General features: G+C 46.1%; 1 protein-coding gene across 6 annotated transcripts in view; it reads left to right on the top strand.

The window, feature by feature from the left end:
• EXTL3 (exostosin like glycosyltransferase 3) overlaps window positions 1–21,148 on the top strand; it is a 111,035-nt gene that overhangs the window by 48,387 nt on the left and 41,500 nt on the right. The window contains exons 3-4 of one of the 6 annotated variants that reach the window (XM_042832583.1): window positions 9,362–9,440; window positions 13,415–13,512. The exons of 4 other annotated variants lie outside the window; for them this stretch is intronic. The gene's annotated coding sequence lies outside the window, so the exon portion shown is untranslated. Of the gene's footprint in view, window positions 1–9,361; window positions 9,441–13,414; window positions 13,513–21,148 lie in introns of those variants that run through there. One more of the 6 variants, XM_042832585.1, reaches the window with a different exon arrangement.

The following is a 21,148-nucleotide window of genomic DNA, read 5'->3' as shown; positions in this document are numbered from 1 at the left end:
AAGCAGAGGAAGAGAAGGCCAAATGAGGAATGACAGATGAGGAGACAGGTTCAGACTGTAGGTGGAGGTTGTGTGCCATTATCCATTGCACTTTCTTCTTTGTTTTTACTTCCTTCTCCTGCTACTCGTGCTGACGTTTTGAGTTAATTCCTAAGAAAAGAAAAAAAACCCAACAACCTAAACTGCTTTTGCAGCTTCAAAAGCAGGAAATCCTCATTAACTGCAGTGCAGCTTTATCAGCCCATTCTCACGCTGGCAGTCTGAGCTTTTCCTTCCTTTTTTCCTTTCAGAAAGAGGGCTGATGCATTGGAACAGGCTGCCCAGGGAAGTGGTGGAGTCACCACCCTTGGAGGTGTTTAAGAAAGGGCAGCTGTGATACCTAGGGATGTGTTTTAGTGGGTGATACCAGTGTAGGTGGACAGTTGGACTAGAGGATCTTAGGGGTCTTTTCCAACCTTACTGATTCTGTGATTGAATTCCCCTTGCCGTGTCCCAGCAGGTTGGTAACTGGTAACTTATGGTAGCTCCTGGGAGCTGCAAGAGTGGCTGGAGAAGTCAAGGCTATGTGGACAGAGTTGGAGCACTCCAGCAGCCTCAGTATTGCGGAGGTCTTTTGTCCCACGTCCGTGGTAAGTTCTTTCATTCACCCAACAAAGCGTTAGTGTTCTCCTGCTGGATTTGACAGAGGAAATTTATATCTGGTAGAAGTCATAAAGAATCCCTTTTCCCACAGCTGACTTCCTAAATGACTTCTCTTTTCCCCTGTGTGACATTTTTTGCCATTATACAAAACTATTTATATGAAGTGTCACAAATGCGCGTTGAGAAAGACCACCTCACCACCCTTGTGCCACTAAATCATCTTCAGGGCTGCAGGACTTGGTTTTGCTCTGAATCTTTTATAAAAATTTCCTGTACTGCTCCCTCTGTATGCCATCAAATGTAGATAATGAATACTGCAGATCCTCCTTTTGAGTGCATGGAGGAGGAATGGGGATGTTTTTCTGGGAAAAGGATCATGAGGAGCTCTGTTCGTGGGATCAGTGTACAACATTCTTATTCTGTATTTCAGCCCTATCACCATGATCTTGATTGTTCTGAAATTACTTATCTGAAAGAGACAGAGGTTCATTATGATAATTCGCTTTTCACAGAATCACAGAATGGTTGGGTTGGAAGGGACCTCAAGGATCATGAAGCTCCAACCCCCTGCCACATGCAGGGCCACCAACCTCCACATTTCATAGCAGCCCAGGCTGCCCAGGGCCCCATCCAACCTGACTTTGAACACCTCCAGGGATGGACGGGGCATCACAGCCTCTCTGGGCAGCTGTTCCAGCACCTCACCACTCACATGGTAAAGAGCTTCCCCCTGACATCCAACCTCAATCTTCCCTCCTTCAACTTAAAGCCAATTCCCATTGTCCTGCAGTTATCTCCCCTCCTGTTTGTAGGCTCCCTTTAGGTACTGAAGGCTGCACTGAAGTCACCCCGCAGCCTTCTTTTCTCCAGGCTGAACAAGCCCAGCTCCCTCAGCCTGTCAAATCATCACATTAAATATCTGTAGTTGGTATTCTTATTATGGACTTGAAGTGTCCTGAGATTTTTAGCATGCAGAAGTGAATCTGGACACCTGCACTTTCTGTTGTGGTTACCTGAGTTGGGAGCATGTTGCTTACGGATCTCCTTCAGTGCCCCATCTAGCAAAGAATGGGTTCAGGGGAAGCCATGGCGTGGCAGGGAGATAGCAACCACTGAGAGCTTTCTGTCCCTGGGATTGATATCATACTGTTTGAAAGAAGCATTTGTAATCACTTTATAAAAAGATCTATGAGTACAGGATAGACCCACTGGCAAGATCAACCAGGAGCACACGTCTGGAGAGTAATTTGGGGAACAGGTGTGGGATAAGGTGGTGCTTCTGCTTCTGACTGTGCTGCCTGAAATCCTTTGGAAAAAGGAAAACTTCTCCAGCATGGTGAGTCCTGCTTGTGTTGACAGCACAATTTTTACTCTGTTATGAGATCCTGTTACAACCAAAACTGTTCTCCCTGTTGGCCTCTCTAGAATGGCCAAGGTGGTTTTCTCTTCCATCAGGCAGAGTGAAAGCTCTGGTAGTGGTTACTGACAGTGTCGTGGGCTTTGATGAGCTGTGGCATAACTCGATCCTCCCTTAATGCAAAGCACAGGCAGTGTTGTAGTGATCAGCTGTAACAGGATCTCTGCACCCAGCAGAAACTGTAATGGAGACTGGAAGTGGGTGTTGGCAACGACACCAAAGAGAAGGGAGGAGGGGAGAGAGAGGGTTTGGGAAGGAGCCAGAAATCAGAGAAGGGGCAGCATTAGGAATGGGATGAGAAGTGCCTGGGGAAGGAACGAGGACAGGTGGCTGGAGCTGCCTGGTCAAGGGAAGGTGACCTGTGCTTTTCATCCCTGTAGGTGAAACCATTTCTGCGTTTGTCCTTAACAAATTAGGAACATGTGCCATCTCTGCAAGGTAGCATTCAAGGCCAGGCTGGATGTGGCTCTGGGCAGCCTGCTCGTGTGGTTGGCGACCCTGCGCATAGCAGGGGGTTGAAACTAGATGATCCTTGTGGTCCTTTTCAACCCAGGCCATTCTATGATATGCAGATGGTGCCAGATTCTGCCTTTGTATGCTCTCAGAAGTAAGTAAAGATCCTGCTTCATCTCCCATATCTTCTCCAATTCTGTGCGTTTGCAAGTGCTTGACAAAAATACTCTGTTCTTTGTTGCCTTTCCAGCACCAGAACAAGCATGAAGGGATGAGCCAGACTATTGTCTGCGTTAAGCATTGATGATGCAAATTAAAAGCTACATTCAAGCTTTAGTCGTTGCTTCCTGGGAAAAAGCTGTGACTTGGAAAGTGTATTAGAGCCACGTTACATCTATATGGGACACTTCAAAAAATAAAATAATCAATTTGCAGAAGCAAGCTATTTAGCTCAGAGTCACTGGATTAGCACACTGTGAGCAGGGGAATACATTTCCCACTCTAGCTGCCTGTGTAGATGCCTGGAGCTTTGTAAGGAAATTTTCCACAGTCTGATGCACGCATTGTAGAAATAAGGGCAAACTTTGCTGCTGTTCTGAAACTAACTTTTCTCATTATTTGAATCTTTGACCAAAAAAATGTGTCAGGGTTTGTGCCATCATGTCTGAGTCTTCTCTGAGCAATGCAGGGAGCTGCCAGCCTTTCCATGGGCTCAGATTTCCTGAAGCTTTGCATGTTTTTAAAAACAACAACAACAACAAAGTATTTTTAAGGTTGAAGTTGAAATGGTGCAGCTTCCATCTGGAAACTGTTGTAGTTTTAATTTGGAAAGACATACTATAAAATGTCCCATAAAACCAGATTGTCCTTCCCAATGTACTGGCAAATGATTCTCATCAGCCTCTTCAGGCTCTCTGCTTTCATGTGTTTAAGCTCCATGGTATGTTCAGGGAGAGAGTTACAGTGGTTCTCAATAGAGGGTCATACATAAATTTCCACAATGGAGCACTTGGGGAAGATTAATACAAAGGATGTGTTAATAACAGTGAATCAGAAGTCCTTGCAGATTTTGCAGCGCTTGCTATGTGCAGGTAGCTTAGTGACCATGAAGTTGCTGTCTGGTTTTGCTTGTAAATGAAATGTGCTCTGAGGGCTTCCTTCTAACCTGGGAAGCTGTAGACAAGCACAAATGCTCCCGCTTTCCTGTGGAAGGCAGTTAGCACATAAGTGTTGGCCCTGGGCTAACAGTGTTGCAGACTGACCTTCTGTCTTCTCTTGCTGTTGCCTTGCTGTGGGAGCTGCAGGGCTTAAGAGTGGGTTGCCAGGAGCTCACCAGCTTGCTAGTAGCTTGCTGCTGTCTAAATGCATCGGTCAGTTTACTGGATGCCAGCATTTGTTCCCTGATTTTGTGTTGTTGATATTCATTGCATCTTCAGCTCCTTCCAGCACCATTGAGTTTGTGGTAGAGAGGCAGGACTTAACACTGTAAGACCCTACCAGGACATTTTCCTAAGGGCATCATGGATTTCCCAGGCCTTGATTTGATTTCTTATTTCCGAACCTTACAGAGCCCATGCTTCTCCATCACCCTCAGGAAGATCACTTGCCTGAGTCATTTCTGTTTGATGGGACCTCATGGAGATCCCTGCTGCCAAAAGGAAGGAGCCCAAAGGACCAGCAGTGTCAGGTTGTATCTGCATCCTTCACAGAGCTCTCTCTTTGTTGTATGCTCTCAGTGCATTTAGCTCAGCTGCCCCTGGGTTTGTGCAGTATGGGATTTCATGGGCCGTGGATATGGAGAGGCAGATACAGGCAGCAAGGTGTCTGGGAGTGTCTCCCTGCTGTTTTTCATCAACCCCTGAGATACCACAGGGTGTGCAACTGCTCACCATCTCCTTTGTCCCAAGCTGTACGTGTTTCAGGGATTGCTGGAGACTCTAAGAAAAAAAAATAACTGCTTTTGAGTAACATGAAATCCTGATTATGGAAATACTGTGTATCACAACAAGCATTCATCTTCTGCTCGCTCAGAAATCCTGCTGTGAGGGATCCATGCATGAACACAAGGATGCTTAAAGAGAATTTTGCTTAAATGCACTTGTTAGGATGCTCATGTGAAACTGGTACCTTCATGGCTAAAATCAATGGTTTTGCTTGCAAGGCAGTGTCTGTGCTGAGTAATTTTTATGGATGAGCAAGATGTTGAGATCTTTATCCAAAGGAACATGTGTCCTTAATTAGACAATGCAACAAAACTGCAAATTAAGGTAGGTAATGAGAGAAAGGAGATCAATGCAGATTCCATCTGGGAAAGGTAAATGGTTTCTAAGCATTTTCCAGCCACAATTTCCCTGTGGGAATAGATGGTTGTTGATGTAAAACCTCTCTGCTGTTTGGCCAGCAGTTTGCTGGTCAGTGCAGTTGGGGCTGATGGAAGTAGTCATTATTAAAAGCTTGCCAGGTGCTCTGTGTTTGAAAACCTTATTTTCAGTGGCTTATATTTTGTCAAACATCGTTTTGGCGAGTTGTCTGCAAAGGGATGTGCTGCTTGGGAATGCTCCAGTGAAAACAATTCAGCTGTTGTGGAGAACGAGGCTGAGAAAATACACAGTTCTTACACTGAAAAAAATAAAACTGAAAGCACAGTGACCATTTTTTCCCTTCTAAGCTGCCTTGCCCCTGCTCTTGGGAGCAATGACTTGATGTTTGGCAGATGTCTCTTTTGCAGTTCCCATGCAAATCCACCAAAATTGAGCCAATTTGGAAATGTGCTGGGGAATAGGGGCAGGGAATTGGAGCAGGAGAGAGAAAAGCTGTGTTGCTTAAGCACTGCTGAATGCCTCCCTGGAACTGGATCCTCTCCTTGCTGCTGTTACAGTGTGTGTGATTTTGGGAAGCTGCTGGAAGCGCGCTGTGAGAGCATCGTTCTCAGAGCACTGGGTGCTTTTTGGAGACCCCGTATCTGGTTGTGCAAGGTTAGTGGGGTTTGTGCTCTGTGTGTGTGAAAATATGTATGCGTGTATGGTTGTATGCTGGTGAAGGCAGTAAAATGTGTATCTGTATGTGGGTACATTGAGATCTGAGTCATTTCTAGGTTAGTAGAAGCTGCTGTTCATGGAATCACGGAATCACAGAATGGTTGGGTTGGAAGGGACCTCAAGGATCATGAAGCTCCAACCCCCTGCCACAAGCAGGGCCACCAACCTCCACATTTCATAGCAGCCCAGGCTGCCCAGGGCCCCATCCAACCTGGCCTTGAACACCTTCAGGGATGGACGGGGCATCCACAGCCTCTCTGGGCAGCTGTTGCAGCTCCTCACCACTCTCATGGTAAAGAACTTCCCCCTGACATCCAACCTAAATCTTCCCTCCTTCAATTTAAAGCCATTTCCCCTTGTCCTGCTGTTATCTACCCTTTCAAAGAGGTGATTCCCCTCCTGTTCCCAGTCCCTCCCTACCTCTGAGCCTCGTAAGGCTGAAAGAACCCTCTTCTCAAATTCTTACACTTAGATTGGCTGGTTTTCTAAGTTAATTTTGTTTAATGGTCAGTAGACAAACAGATTTATTTTTAAGGATGACTTTTCCCACTTAATTCATTCTTCCATTGTGAAAAGAAATGGGCTGGATTATCCTGTGCTTTTAGGTGGGAGTGTGCTTCCTTTGAACTTGTGGTATATCACAGCTATGAACAAGTTCAGTGTTGGGTGGCTGGGCCGTGCCAGAGCTGTTGAAGGAGGTTTAAGCCCTCATCTCTGCTCATTTCTTTACCAGTATGAGAAATAAAAGTCACATAAAGGCTGTGATAAAGCTGCAGCACTGCAGATGTGATCACAGTAGTTCATAGTAAGTTTGAACGTAGTAATTCCTAGTAATAACTTCATCCTGGCTATTCTGATGATCTTCATTGAGTGCAGAATTGGTGCTGAGAAAATCTGTGGGCTTCAGAAAACCGATGGAGTCATAAATCATTATTAGAATATGATAAATGGCTTGGAATAATCCAGATGACTTTATGAAACCACCGTTCCCACAAACCGGATTTGAAGCATTCCAGGACAAAGGCTTTGCCTGGAGAGATGTGGGCACTGGGAAGAGGTCTGGGGCTTGTCCCAGCCCACCAGCCTGCTCGAGTTCCCAGAGCGATGGTGCAGCAGTGAGTAATGCCATCTATGGATGTGCAACTAGGGGATAGGGAAAAAGGATGTTTTTACTTCCCAAAGCTGATTCCATGGGGATACTGGTGAAGTAGCTTCTATAGCTCTCGTATCCGTACTTTTAAAATAGACATGGGAAAAGCTAAAGAACATGTGCAGAGAGCAGCAGGGCAGGGGGAAGAGGGAGAAAGATCTGGGCTTGAACTTCTTAAATCTCCTGCTGTGTCTGGAACAAACAAAACCGAACTCCCTTGCTTGGGGAGAGAGTCCTGGGTACTGCCAGGTCTGCTGGAGGGATGAGAAGTTTGAGTGGTTCAGAGTGGGAAGTTAGGAGATAAGCACTGCTGTGATTGGGCATTGGAGGAAATGACCAGGAGGGGATGGATTCTGTCTCTTTGGACCAAGCCTCAGTGCTTCTTTGGAGGTCCTGTGACTAAAAGGAGGTATTTGGGCTCATTGGGAGACACGCAGCCACACTTTTATCTGTGGGGATGCTGAGATGCAGAGATGCTGAGTCTGTTCTGCTCATGCAGAAAGCCCGTGGCATGGTCGCAAAGGAAGGCATGGGATGTATCAATCCAGTGTCACAACGCAGACCACGTCAGGAGGTGGCTTCTGAACAGCTCGTGCCAGTACAGTTCTGCACAGAGACACTGCAAAGGCGGTTTCTGTTCCCTTTTTCTGGGGGCAAAATCCCTTAGCATCATTTCTGCTGTGAAAGCAAAATGCCGTAGCGAGAGTGATTTTTGCACAGGAGGATGCTGGAAGTTCTTGCTCGGACCACTTCCTTTTGAATAAATTTCCACAGCTGACGGGAAGCTTAGGAAGTGTTCTCAAAGGGAAGTGCTGCTCCTGTGTGCTTTGCTGCATTATCTGTCTGCAGCGCAGGGAAGGACTTCTGTGCAGGAACAGCTCTAATGTGCCTCTTGCTTTTCTCTGAAGCAGCTAATTTACCCCTGCTGAGCATCCCTCTGCTTGCATGCTAATTATTCATGCCACCCAACTGCTCTAATGTGAAAAGGATGTGTGATATCTCCAACAGGGGGTTGGATGACTTTGGGTGAAGCAGCACAAGCCAACAACAGAGGACCTTCATTTGAAGATCCAATGTTTATCCCTAAATGTCTTCTTGAGCATAAGCAGTAAGCAAATGGCTTCTATCTGAAAGTTCTTTTCTCCTGTGTTACAAAGGATTTTTTTCCTTGGCTTTTTCTTCTGCAAAAATAAATCCTGGCACTGTTCTGCTCCTTATCCACCTTATTTCTGCATGGAGCATCCTTGTGCACTTGTCCTTTTCTCATATCAAGCCCCACTCTCTACAAAGCTCTCATCATAACAGCTCAATTGGCTGACTGGAGCACGTGGAAGGAATTGAGGGATTGTTTAGAGGAGAGCTTTGTCGGCGTGGGATTTCAGTGGTCACTTGGTCATTTAAAGGCACGTGATCAAGAGTTGTGTCTCTGTGCCTCATCGTCATTCTGGCATAACAACAGGCGCCCCAAATGGTCCCTCATTTCTAGTTCTGTTCTCCACATTCTTTTCCAGAGTATTAATATGCTGGGTAGTCTGTGTGCTCAAACGAGGCATAAACAATTCAGACAGCAAATGCTATAGTCCAAGTGTAGTTAATGGGCCCAGATGGTTATGTTCCCAGTTTTATGTGACGTTGCCTGCATTAGCCTGGAAAACTTTCAGCTCTTAAATATCAAAGAGCTCTATTTAATGTTTTGCATTGTCCAAACTTCCACTGGACTTTTGCATCTCCTTAATATCATTTAGTGCAGCAGAAGCTGGAGGGTCTGCTGTAGGTTCAACAGAAATATGCATCTACCTGAGTGCAGGAGAATGGGCTTAAATAGCCATGCTGAAAGCAGGTTTTAGATACATAATAGCATGTGGGACAATATGGAAAATAATGATGGTACAGGCAGGTGAGTGAGATAAAAAAGCAGCGTGGATGAAAGCCTTGAAAGAAAAGAAAATAGGGAAGCAAGTGGATGTAATTGTCAGGAGAAGATGAGATGAAAGCAGATTGTGTTGGTTTTGGTACTGAAGGGTGAAAGTAAAAGCTTTTCAGTGGATATTGAAAGGAGAAGTGGAAAAAAATGGTCACATTTAGCAAGCTGCAGAAGAAGGAGGTCAGAGGAGAGGACTGATACATCCAAATATTCCACAGTATTGCCATTAGGTTTCTGGCTTTGCTTTCCCTAGCTCCTGGTAAGCACATTGCTCACGGCCACCTGGGACTGCAAATTCTCCATCCTCAGTTCCTGCTGGATGGAAGGTGAGCTCAGCTGGGTCTGCATCTGAGGTGCTGGGTTTAATTTCCAGAAGGATCTTGTTTGTTTACATTGGAAATTTCCCATCTCCAACACCTGTTACATTCATGAAATCTTAAAGGTTGGAAAGGACCTCTCAGATCCCCAGGTTCAACCCAACCCACCCCACCATGCCCACTGCCCACATCCCTCAGTGCCACATCCCCACGGTTCTGGAACACCTGCAGGGATGCTGACCCCCCCACCTCCCTGGGCAGCTGTGCAGCACTGCTCTTTCAGAAAATAATTTTTTTCTGATACCCAGCCTGGTCCAACATACTCAATGGCTTAGCTTTGCCTTAAGCATCCATACTCTCTTCTTATTTTCCAAGTGATTCTCACATGTGCATAAGCTCACTGGTATTCCTTCTCTGCAGCAGAGAGCTGCCTTCCTCCCATGGACAGCAGCAACCAGGAGCTGGGTTAAGGCTGACAGCGGTGTGAGCAGCAATGATGGTGAGCACGTCTGTGTGGTGTGTGCCATTCTCCTCCATCTGTGCCAAATGCAGCCCTGTTTGCTTAGCAGAATAAATGAGAATTAAAGACTGAAATGCAGTTTAATTCACATGCATTTTTTTAACAACAAAACTCATGTTTTGAGGAACGGAGGGATTCCTTATCCATTAAGTATATAATTCTATGCAGATTGTTGTTATCTTCAAAGACCTTTAGGAGCTTCAGCTCACCGAAGGTTAGCACATCAAAGAAGTGTCTTAGAGTGCAAACATGCAATGTGCAGATGGCACAGGGGTTCATAAGGCTCTGAGCCCATGGGTAAGGAGCAGGTACTGCATTACTGAGCTGACAGCTGACAGGTGACTCTCTGCATCAGAGGTGACCTGAAGCACTTTTAATGCAGTAAAAAATTGCTTCCAGGCTTAAGAATCACAAAATCCCATGTCTGGTTCCAAGAGCCATCTCTGCTTAAAAATCCCATGCTTCACAAAGCACATTCTGTTTGTTCCTACTGACTTCACAGGGGCATCTTTGGCTCTTGCTCTGGGCAGTGTGGAACAACTCTTGGTGCAGTGTCTGCACGTGCAGAGGGTGACATGGAGGGACCTGCAGCACGCTAGGAGCTGACAACAAGCTATTTTCCAATAGAGCAGGCAGCAGCATCGTGGTTGGGGTCGGGGTTAGGGGTTGGGTGGTTTTATCTTGGAGTTGCTCAGGTTGTTGGTGTGGGAATTTCTTGTGGTTGAAAACTGCGCTGAAGCTTCTGTCTCTGCAGGTCAAATAAATTACCTATAGAGCATCAGATCCTGCAGAAAACTTCACCTTCATAACAGGGACACTTTGGAGGCAACAAATAAAGCTGCCTTTTGCCTTAGGATACATAGGTTGGGTTCTTGCTTCAGCTCAGCGGTGTAATTGAGATGGTGCAGACAGCAAGGCTGCCTCTTCCCATGCCCCAGGCAAGCAGTGACCTGGGTTCAGCTGCCTTCTGTCTTCTTCTGAGTTAGGATTCAGTGGTGCTTCCACTCTCTCCCAAGATACTGCGCTCTTTCTTCCCTTTTCCAGGTTAGTTCTCATTATGGGATGTAGGAGCGAGTGCTGTGCTGGTCAGGCAGGCAAGGGATGTTGGAGCAGTGTGATGTGCTCTGCCCAGCAGAGCTGGGTAGGGCTGAAGATCAGCATCCCTTTCCAGATCCAAGCACTTGAGTTGGTGCATAGCAACAAGTTGAAGGGGTAACTGATGCAAATTAAATCATTTTTTTGATTGTCAGCAGTGAAGAGTCCAGCAGAACCCCTACGTGGTGCCTGGACAAAAAGCAGCTGCCTTCTGTCATGGGAATCTTGAAAGCATTTCTGCTTGTGCCAGTGCTGTCTGAGTCTTTCCTGGCCTAGGTCTGAGCCAGTCATGCTGCATTCCAGCCTCTGCCCTCTTCTCTGGAGACTGGCACTCAGGGAAGTGGCATTACTGCACCTGAGCGATAGGGCAGTAGTGGGCAGGACACACCAAACCCAGTTACAGCCTGTTCCATCCCTCTGCAGTCCATCCAATGGAGAGCCCATCACACGCCTCGGCAGATCCCACGCTTCATTTGTAGCCTAGGGGAGGTGAAGTCAGCTGTGTTACCATGTCACAGATGTGTGCAGGGCTGCAGAAATCAATGTTTCCCATGTGCTGTGGAACCACCTCCCCTTCTGTCGAGCACAAGCAATATCTCAAAGGCACATCTCCACGGGGAGCACTTTGGTAGCAATCTGCAGTTGTTGATTCTTGTTCTGTGTGTCCAGTCAGTGCTCTAAAGGCTGCTGGTTGCTTTTTTTTTTTTTTTTAAATTAAATGGCAGCTTGCTAAGGGCCAGGTATTGTTGTGACAGTACCTCTCAAGTCCTTAAGCTGCTTGAATCACTCCAAGGAACCAGCAATAAAAGAGCTAGAGTAAAATGTATCCCACAATGTCCTTCACTTCTGCTGACAACTGCAGTTTAAATTCCTGATGCAATCTTTTAGCATAGTTGGCTTGTAAGAACTAATAAAAAATAAAATGTAGCCGTAACAGCTCCTTGCTACTGCATCTCTGATGGGGAGTGGGGAGAGAAACAGCCTTTCTTTTAGGGTGAGCTGGTGGTGGTGTAATACTGCTGCTGTTAGTATTGTACTCTGGTCGCTGTCACTAATATATCTTGTAAGTTTTACATTATGCGGTAAACAAAGTTTGTTAGAGAGGAGGCATTGCTTTTATTGTGAGGTGTTGTTCATCCCATGAGCACCTTTGTGTTAGAATTGTGCTTGAAAGACTCAGGAGAGTGATTAGTTGGGATGATGCAAGTTTGAGCATCGCATTGAGCAGTGGGTTAAAAGGTGCTCACCATTCGTACGTGTCCCCATTCTTAGGTCCTTTGCCCCAGGAGCAGTGTGTCTTGAGCTTCATGGACCCGGAATAAACAATGACTTAAAGAATTAACCAATATAGGGTTTTATTTTGTGAACTGTATGCATTCAAAGCTTGCACTAAAGCCTTGCCAGCTAGCACAGTGTGCAGGTGCTGGACTTGTGTCCTGTTGCTCGTGGGTTTTGCAGGACTTGTTGAAATAAAATCCTCAGCTGTGGCTGTTGAGTAACACCATCACTTGTGGTTTCTGAGGAACTCTGGAAGGAGTTTGCAGTTCTGGGAGGAGCTGAGATTGGAGGGGCCATGGCTATTAGTTCCTGTTTCTGCAGACACCTTGTAGCCTTTTGCAGATGGAAACATGCCATCCCTTGCAGCTTGCAAGAGAGAAGAGCTCCCTTTGCGGCGTGTTTACTGCTTCTCAACTCAGAGATGGAGGAGCTTGGGAAGCATTTTGCCAGCTGAACAGAAGAGAATGGAGGAGCTTCTATAGGCAGCTGCCAACCTCCATGCCAGAGCCCAGCAGCAGCCACCAAAGCTCCTTTCTTGTTCCTGACAGCAGAGCTTAGGCAGCGAACATGGAACACGTTAGCAACGGTAAGGGTGGGAAGAGGGAGACTTGGGACGTGCTGCTTGTGCTGGCTGCCAGAGCTGTGTAGGAGTATGAAGGCAGGATGGGCATGGCCCTGATCCACAGCACTTATGTTCTGAAACAAAAGGGAATGCCACATGCAGCAGAGACATCGGCTGCTGAGCAGCAGTCCTGTATCCTCAAGCTTCAGTTAGCAGAAGGTACTTTGTTTTCTTTCAGTTTTCTGTATGTTTAAATGATTATTTGCAGCAGAAGTGTGTCTGAAGTGGGTTTTGAGCTAGGAAAAAGGGATGAGGAATTACTGGGAGTTGCTGGACTTGAATGTGGATCTGGTGGTGGAGTTCCTGGGGTGTTGTGGAACAGGGCAGGGGATTTGTGGTGCTCCCCTGGGCATTGAGGGAGTGAAGTAGCTGCCTTTTTATGGTGGGAAATGGTTCAGTGTGTACTCCAGAGCTGTTGGCTGCCAAGTGCTGTCGTGGAAGTGTTTTATGCTAAGGGAGCTGAGAACACATTGGATATTAGGAACAGTTCCTTCTCTGAAAGAGTAATAATGCACTTGCACAGGCTGCCCAGGGTGGTGGTGGAGTCACCATCCCTGGAGGTGTTTGCTGCAAGCTGGCTTTGTGCTGATGGAGCACAGAGCTGGTGACCTTCATCTCCTCCCATTAGCTATGAGAGACTTGAAATATCCCTTCTTTCTTGTTAAGAGCCTGGTATTTATGAAACGTGCCGGTCGCTTCTCGCTGTGCTTCTGTGGCTATTCCTCCTGGCTTGGGGCATCGTGGCACTCAAGGTGTCCTTTGCTGTATGCCTGTTGCCATGGCTCGTGTCCTCTAGCCCAGTTCAGCTCCATGGGAGCTTTGGTGCTTCACGAATCTCTTCTGGAATGCATGTTTTTAGCCAGCATGCTAATGGGCAGCATCTCTTGCACAATGCCTCTAGGCAATGGGTAATGTGTTTCTTAAGTACATATGGCTCTGTTTGTTTTTTGTATTAAAGAGAAGCACCCTTGAGATCAACACTAAGGGAAAGAAGAAAAGTAGTGAAGGATTGATGTGTGATGCAGGACAGCTCTGAGCCAAGAAGCAGTGCAGAAGGTAAGGCACAGCCAAGCTCTGCAGTACGGGTCTGCTTTACACCTGCCATGAAATTGCTGCTTCCCTGCCGTATTTTAACCATCTACCAAAACATCTCTGTGATTTTCCAGTGCCGTTTTCCCTTCTCACCATGTACATTACAGTAATGGTAACAGATGGGGAAAGCTGGACGGCACCGGTGCGGTGTCACTCACAGCATCTGAGTCAAGCCCTTTATGTGTTTGGCCACCCACTCTTTCATTTAATCACTTGCAATTTGCCAAAAGCCCTAGCCAACTTCACTTGGCAGAACTGCAGGCAAAGAAGTGATGTTTCACAAGATTCTGATTTCAGCAATTCTGTTTTTTTAAAGAAGCACTGATTGTCATGAACGGGCTGAGCTCACTGGCGTGCTGAGGATCCCAATCCTGGCACACAGCTCTGCAGGGAGGTTGGGCTCTGAAATGATGCGTGTGATCTGAACATTTCTTACCTCAACAAACTTCATAGCCAAGGGAGGCTCACCCTGTAGGAATTAGTCCATGGGCTGCTGATGCACAGCTAACATGAGGGTATGTGACTGACAGGGGAGCATGGGCAATCTCACTGCAGAGGCTGGAAGGTGCTGCCAGCAGCACATTTCTTCTTCCCCAACTTTCCTGTCACTCCTGTAATGAAGCCAGAGGATGGGAATTTGTGTTCCTCACTGAGCTGTGAAGTACTGATGAAACTGCTGATGGATCTGGGCTTGAACCAGGAGCCAAAGGCTCAAGGGCACTAAAGGGCTGTTGTATCCCAGGCAAATCTGTTCAGGCAGCAGGGTGCAAATAGCACATGAGTTGTTACTGGGAACACAGTTATTTCAGGTTGCCAGATCCAACTCCTGCTCTTAGGAAAACTTGGATGAAATGTAATGGCCTGTGACACAGCAAGAAGCAGACTGGGTGCTCGCAGGGTCCCATCTGCCCTCGAACTCTGCTAATCTGTGAGAAATCACAGCTGTGTCTCTAATGATGCATGACCAGTTCAAGCCCCTGTTTTGACTTGCTGTCCACAGAGTTGTTCAGGAGTGCTGTGTCCTTGTGTTGAGTTTGGAGCATCTGCTCCACATGTACTTGGGTTGAACTGCTTCCAGCAGACTTAGCAACTGTGCTGGTGACTTCTTTCAGGAAATCCAGCCATGCAGGTACCATTTAACTTACAGGATCATGGCAATTAAGCCATAATGGCAGTCCTGTAAGTTGTCTTTTCTTTTTTTTTTCATTTTTGTCCTTTTTTTCTTTAACCTATTAACTATCTTCCTATCCCCAGCTGAAAATCTGTACATCTAGGGGATTTTTTCTGCCTTGTTTGAGTGAAAGAGTAAATCCTTTTTGATTTATTCCAGAGCAGCCCCTGAGCTCAGCTCCTGTGAGAGCCTGCTGACTTTGAGTTCAAAAGATCTCACTTCTTTGAGGAAGGCTGTGGTCTTCCATCTTGCCTCAAAGTTAAGCTGAAAGAGAAGATTCTTTTTTTTTTTTCCTTTAGATGGAGAGAAAATAAGCATGGTGTAAGGGAATCAGTTATACCTGCAGCAGAAGAGAATGCCAACATGCAGAATTTCAGGTTAAAATCTGGTTGTTAGCATAGGCTTTGTTTTCAAGCACCTAGCGTGTGGTTCAGTGTATTGTGGAGATAAAGACTTCCTTTTAACACAGTGCTGTCGGCTGGCTGAGATCCAGCCTGTGATCCTTCATTAAAACACCTTTGCTGTTGAAACCCCTGGATTACAGTGCTGGCTAGAAATGGAAGTTCTAGCCCTAATTTCCTGCAGAACTGCTGATACAAGGCTTGGGCTGAGTTCTGCACAAGCTGACTACCAAAATTTCATCTTTTTACACTGAGTTTCACTGCAAGCAGGAGTGCTGCTCACGTTCATAACCTTATTGCCTTGTTAATACTTATAGGAAAAAAAACACTAAAAGGCCGAGGATGTCTCAGGTCTAACATCAGGTCTAACATCTCCCCTAGTCTCTGCATTGTTTATCTTGCTGCTCTGTTGTAGGCCTCTGGAGGTGAAAGCTGAGCTGCCCAAACGTGGGCCCTAGCACACACGTGCTGGGCAGTACAGGCTTCTCTTAAATGTGCTTTCTGATGCCTGGCTTCTAGCGTCATCCCATGGAGCAATATCAGTTTCAGCCAGCAGTTATTTGTATCGGCTGATGTCTTCACACAGCACAGGAACTGGGAGGGGTGGGTACCTTCAGGTGCCTCTTATGCTAGACACTGGCTGTGAATATGAGAAGTGATGTGCCCTGCTGACAGTGAGCTGTGTGCCTTGAGATGAGGTGCAGGCAGCTATTTGTGGTGTGTATTACAGGTAGTAGTACAGGGTAGTGCAAAGTAACTGTGTCAGAGCTATTATGTGCTAGCTGTTTCCTGTCAGGCACTCCCAGTCTGTATTTATGTGGTTGTTGCTACAGCTGTATGTCTTGAAGGGCAGGGGTAATAGGTGGAAGATGGATCTTTAATATATATAGACCTTGCTTGTAAAAAAACAGCTTCTTGAGCAAGGTGACCTTGGCTCTGCCTCTAACATGTGCAACCAGCAGTGGAGGGCAGAGCTGGTGCTGAGCAGTGCAGCGAAGGCTCAGTCAGATGTCAGCAGAAGATAACACAGCGTGGGTTGGTCTGAGGTTTAGGTGAAAGTGAGGGGAGAAAAACAGCTTTCTTGCTTGCCTCCAAACAACACAGTGATTTGCTGGTTTGGGCCAGAGCAACAGCTAAGCCGGCCCTTGCAGGCATGGACAAGGTCTTGTGTGATGCTTTTCAAGCCGTTCTTATCAAACGTAACATTTTCAGAAACTATTTCCAGGTTCTGTAGTGTGTGGAAGGTAGCAGTGTGTGTGCAAGCACTGTGGTGGTTCTTCTCCCTTTTCAGGAAAAATGCATCTCAAAAGCCAGCTGCATTTGCAGTCACTTTCTGGCATGCCACTGTACAGTAAATCTGCTCAGCTCGGGTCATGATACAAGGACAGGCAATAGGCCGACTCGCTTTAGTGCTGTCACCACTTCTCCTGCTCTCACTTCAGCAGAGAAAAACCACGCATCGACTTTCTCCCACAAGCCCATGTTCTGAGCCAGCAGAAGTAGGAAAATGTTTTTTTTCCCAAATCTAATTTGAAACATGATGACTGGACCGTTCTTAAACAGCTTCCAACTTAACAATAAAGAAACTTCACTGAGTGCTTGGCAGGAGCCTCTGTATGTAATTTAGATCATAATCAGATGCATTAACACATTTTATATGGATCTCGTGGGGGCCAAGAAGACGAGGTGTGCTGGGTAATTTCTTTCCAGATTTCTTTACCTGATTGTTTATTACTCTTGAGGACTTCATTTGTGGTCCAAATGTCACCAGCAGAATCCTGCTGCTTCACGTGGCTGCGTTTAGAGCAGCCAGGAGCAAGGCTTCGAATCACCTCATTGGCATTATCATCATTCTTTCCATCAAAGGGAGGGTGGGGAAAACACGGGAGAAGTGAGGGAGGCAGGGGAACAAAAGCGGGAACCCAGCTCTGCAGATTGCTGACCCTGAGCTCGGTGAGAGGGAAGGGAGAGAACTCGAGGAGCAGCATGCCTCTTGCTGAGTGCTGTCATGAAAGCTGCACACGGGAAGCTCCCTCCCCACCTTTACACTGTAGCTCTTAGACATAAGTAGCTCCAATTTTATAAAGCTTCTGAAAGCTTTTCGGCAGTCTGTGCAAAGAAACAATCATATATCATTCACGTTGCTTCGTTGTTTTGTCAGGAATCCACCCATGCCAAAAGCATCTTTGTTGTGAAATCTTGCCTTTGACAGAGAATTCTGTTGCTGCTTTGATAAATGATGTTTTGTGTTTCTTTCTGCTCTGTTGGTTTGTATTATACTCTCAAGAGGTGGGAAGTGAAGTTCCTTGACACTTCAGCTTCTCCTTTGTGCATCTTCCCACGTATTTCATGGGTATGTATTAAGAGATGCACTGGTGTGGGTGCAGGACCAGGTGGCACATCCAAACCCACACAGTCCCTCTTCCCCTTTTTTTCCAGTGATACTGGAAAGTGGTTGGTTGTAGAGTGCTGAGCTCCTGGCTAAAAGGCCTCAGGGTTTTGCTGTTGTTTGGTGCAGTGATGTGGCACAGGAACACACAGGCAAACTGCACCCGACAAGAACCCTGTGCCCAAAACAGGTTTGGGTGCAGAGGATCCTTTGAGGTCAGAGGAAGAGCACTGATGTCTCTTGGGCTGGGTCCCTCTTTTTTTTGGTTGCTTCTTTAGTACTTGTTTATCAACAATATTTTGCCAGGAAATGATGATGCTCAGCATCCTAGATTAGCAGAGATCTTAAAGAGACTTTTCCAATCGAACAAAATTGTGATGAAAAGTTGAATATCTGTAAAAACTGGAGAGAAGGGAGTCTCTCCCAGCAGCATCTGCCTTTCCCTGGGTCTTCCAGCTAAGTACTGAGCAAGGACATTACTTGCAGGATGTCCTGCCCCAAGGTATAGAAGTTAGAGTGGTTGGACTCTCCTGAGCAAACCCTTTCCTTCCATCTCCTGCTTTTTTGAATCATAAGAGCTTCCATGAAGGCAGACTGATACAAGCCTCAAAGGGTTTGTGCAGCAGGGCAGGCAGGCGTGCATCAGAGGCAGAAAATACCCCTAGTCCTTGACTATTTATAGCCAGCTCACAAGCAGGCTCCTTGCCTCCAGAGCCCAAGTTACTCACTGTGACTGATGTATTCTCCTTAGGTTTGCAGCACGCTGTGACCAGCTTGTTCCTACAAGTGCAGGGTGATGGCTTCAGCTGACACAGCTTGCAGATCTGCTTGTGCTGGGCTTTAGCTGAGCACGGATGTGCTCTCTTGGTTGAGCTGCAGAAGGGGATCTGAGCTTGCTGGAGTGATGAAGGAAAATGAGTGCTTTGTTTTCCATTTTCTTAAGATCTCCTTGAGCTGGACTTAGGAATTATTGATTTTCAACCTTTGTACCAGAACACTATGACTGTTCAAACAGTTGCTCAGCTGAAACTATTGGATTACCTCTCGCTAAAGCATAATTTGATTTGGTTTGCTGTTTTGTCAAGGCTCTGAAGATAATAGCCTTTCATCTCCAGATAGCACGGATGAAACTGCTGTCTGGGGGGGCTGCACTGCTGCCTTCTGTGAGTTAGCTTGTTTGACACGGGGCCTATATGGCCTTCACTTGTCTTTTTCCTTCATGTCCTGCATGTATCGCCTAGATGGGTAAAGTTTGTTTGAAGGCATGCTAGTGCTGATCTGCTTGTGGTGGGTCACAGCTTCTGTATTCTTTTGCACTGTATTCTTTTGGGTAGCACCCTGACATTTAAGCCTCACATCTGAGGAAAAAAAAAAAACACCTGGGGAGATTCATCAGTAATTTGGAACTTTGTTAAATTCTGAAATACAAGGTGGAAAGTATTGGTGTTCTGATATGTGGTTTGCTTGTAAGGTGTGGCTGGTCCTTCTATATGGTAAGAAGAGCAGAACTTCTGAGCAGGGAGTCTGGAGGAATTCAGGTTTTGTAGCCTAATTTCAAGAGAATGTACTCTGCATGCCCATGGGATGCTGCTTAAGTGTCCTGAAGAAGGGCACAGACTTAAATAAGGCAGAATGGGAAACACTGAAACTCTTCTGATGAATGGGAATGGAAAAAAAGATGCATTTTTTATCAATATCAGGCAGTAGGATGCTGGCTGTTGTGTATGTGTGTGACTGCCCTCCACTGGTTGAAATTAAGGTGGCTTTCCTTTGTCAGAGCTCCTTTTTTTCCCCCCAAGGTTAGTGCGTGTTTTCAGATTGCCTTTGGAGAGAAGCAGGAGCACTTGAGGTGCAGGGCTGGGTCATCCAGAAGTGGTCACTGTGACCAATCACCCAGGATCTACGCAGTCACCCTGGGCAATAGGGAGCTTTGAGCTGGGGCAGCAGGAGCCTCGTTCACAGAAGCAGAATCTTCACCAAACATGGCCAGAGATTGCAGAGAGGAGCAGGTGCTTGCAGTGAGGTGGCAGGAGCTTCCAGAGGTTGTAAGCAGCTTGTATTGCTGTAAGACATGACAACAAGCAATCTCATCAAGGTCTGGCAACTTGTGGGACACTCGCCTCAAAGGGAGCAGCATATCTCTTGCTATGTAAATCTTTGTCATCTGTGGATTTTGGTTAGACATCTGATAGAGTAAGCTGAAAGGAAAATTAATCTGAAAAAATAACTTTAGACTTTAGTCAAACTCAGTAGTTGTTCTTTCCAGTGGGAACAGAAGAACTGATCTCCCTGGTTTCCTTTCATTATCCAAAAGTGAGTTTCGAGAAGAATAAAGCTTTTTTTTTTTTTTTAAAAAAAAAGAGAACAAAAATCCTACTGTCACCTTGAATTCAAAGGCAGAGACTGAGCTGTTGTTTTTTTGTCCTGCTGAGGGAACCAGAAGGAATCCAGTCTGGGATGCACAACTTGTGTACATCTCTGTGTGGGATACATGAAAGGATTTGGGGAAATGACGATGTAGTGGTTGAAAAGAGAGATGGGAGCAGAGGAATCCTTAAAATGTCCTTCAGCGTTGACCCAGCCCATCTAAGCTCAGAGCGTTGCTGTCATGGATGCATATCACCTCCTACAGGTATTAAGTCTTACAACACCACTGAAGCACCTTGAATTTTAATATGAAAGTGGTGTTTGTGCCTTAATTGACCATGTGCTCTCCTCTGTTAACCTCTAGGGAAATGGAGGAGACTTCCTCTAGGTCACCAAATTCTAATAGTTTCTGAAGAGTTTGTTTCTTTTTTAGCTAAGCATGAGAGTTTTATCCACTTCAGATACCTCCAGGGATGACTTCCGACTTCTCTTTGACATTTCTCTAAATCATAGAACAAAGCAGACTGGCAGGGATCTCTGGAGGCCTCTAATCCAGTGTCAAAGTGAAGCTGACTGTGAAGGTAGGTGAGGTTGCTAGAGGCTTTGTCTAGTTGAGGTTTGACCCTGGAGGGTTGGCCACCTCTCAGGCTTCTGTTCCAGTGATTTGGTTTTGCCCTGTCTACCCATTTCTTGGGAGGCTATGGCAAAAATCTTGCAGAAGGTCAAGGCAGTCAATACCATCTCCTCTCACCTATCAAGCAGATTGCTTTGTTGTATGTTGCCATTGAATTGGTGAGGTACACTTTACCTATATACATCTGTGCTGTTCCCACTTCCCCTTTCTGGCCTGGGCTTCCAGGAAGATTCATTCCATCCATCCTTGCCAACAGGCTTTAGCTTCCATTTAGGGGCTGGGCAAGGTGAGTACAGCCATTCCAGCTGCATTGCCAACCTCTTCATTCCCACAGATATTCTCCAGAGCAAACTTTTGTTGTCACAATTAATGCTTGGAAACTTACTGCAGATAACTTTGGCTTCATCTTGACTTGGCTGCTCCAAGACTTTCGTTGTCTTAGCTAATACAGTCTTTACAATTACTTAGAGACACTGAAGTTGTTAGTGTGTTTGAATGAAGAGATTAATTTCAGGCATCCCATTGCTAAGACACTACCTTCAAATTTTGACAAAGTCATGCTTTCCTTGTGAGGTGCATAGAGGCTCTGCAAACCAGTTAAATATCAGCTAAATGGACTGTAACTCCTGGTGAGCAGT

The sequence above is a fragment of the Centrocercus urophasianus genome, unplaced genomic scaffold, assembly GCF_019232065.1.
Source record: "Centrocercus urophasianus isolate 14NV4802_14NV808 unplaced genomic scaffold, USGS_Curo_1.0 seq_39, whole genome shotgun sequence".
Lineage (NCBI taxonomy): Eukaryota > Metazoa > Chordata > Aves > Galliformes > Phasianidae > Centrocercus > Centrocercus urophasianus.
The sequence above is the reverse complement of the archived record's forward strand: the minus strand, read 5'-3'. Positions and strand labels throughout refer to the sequence as shown.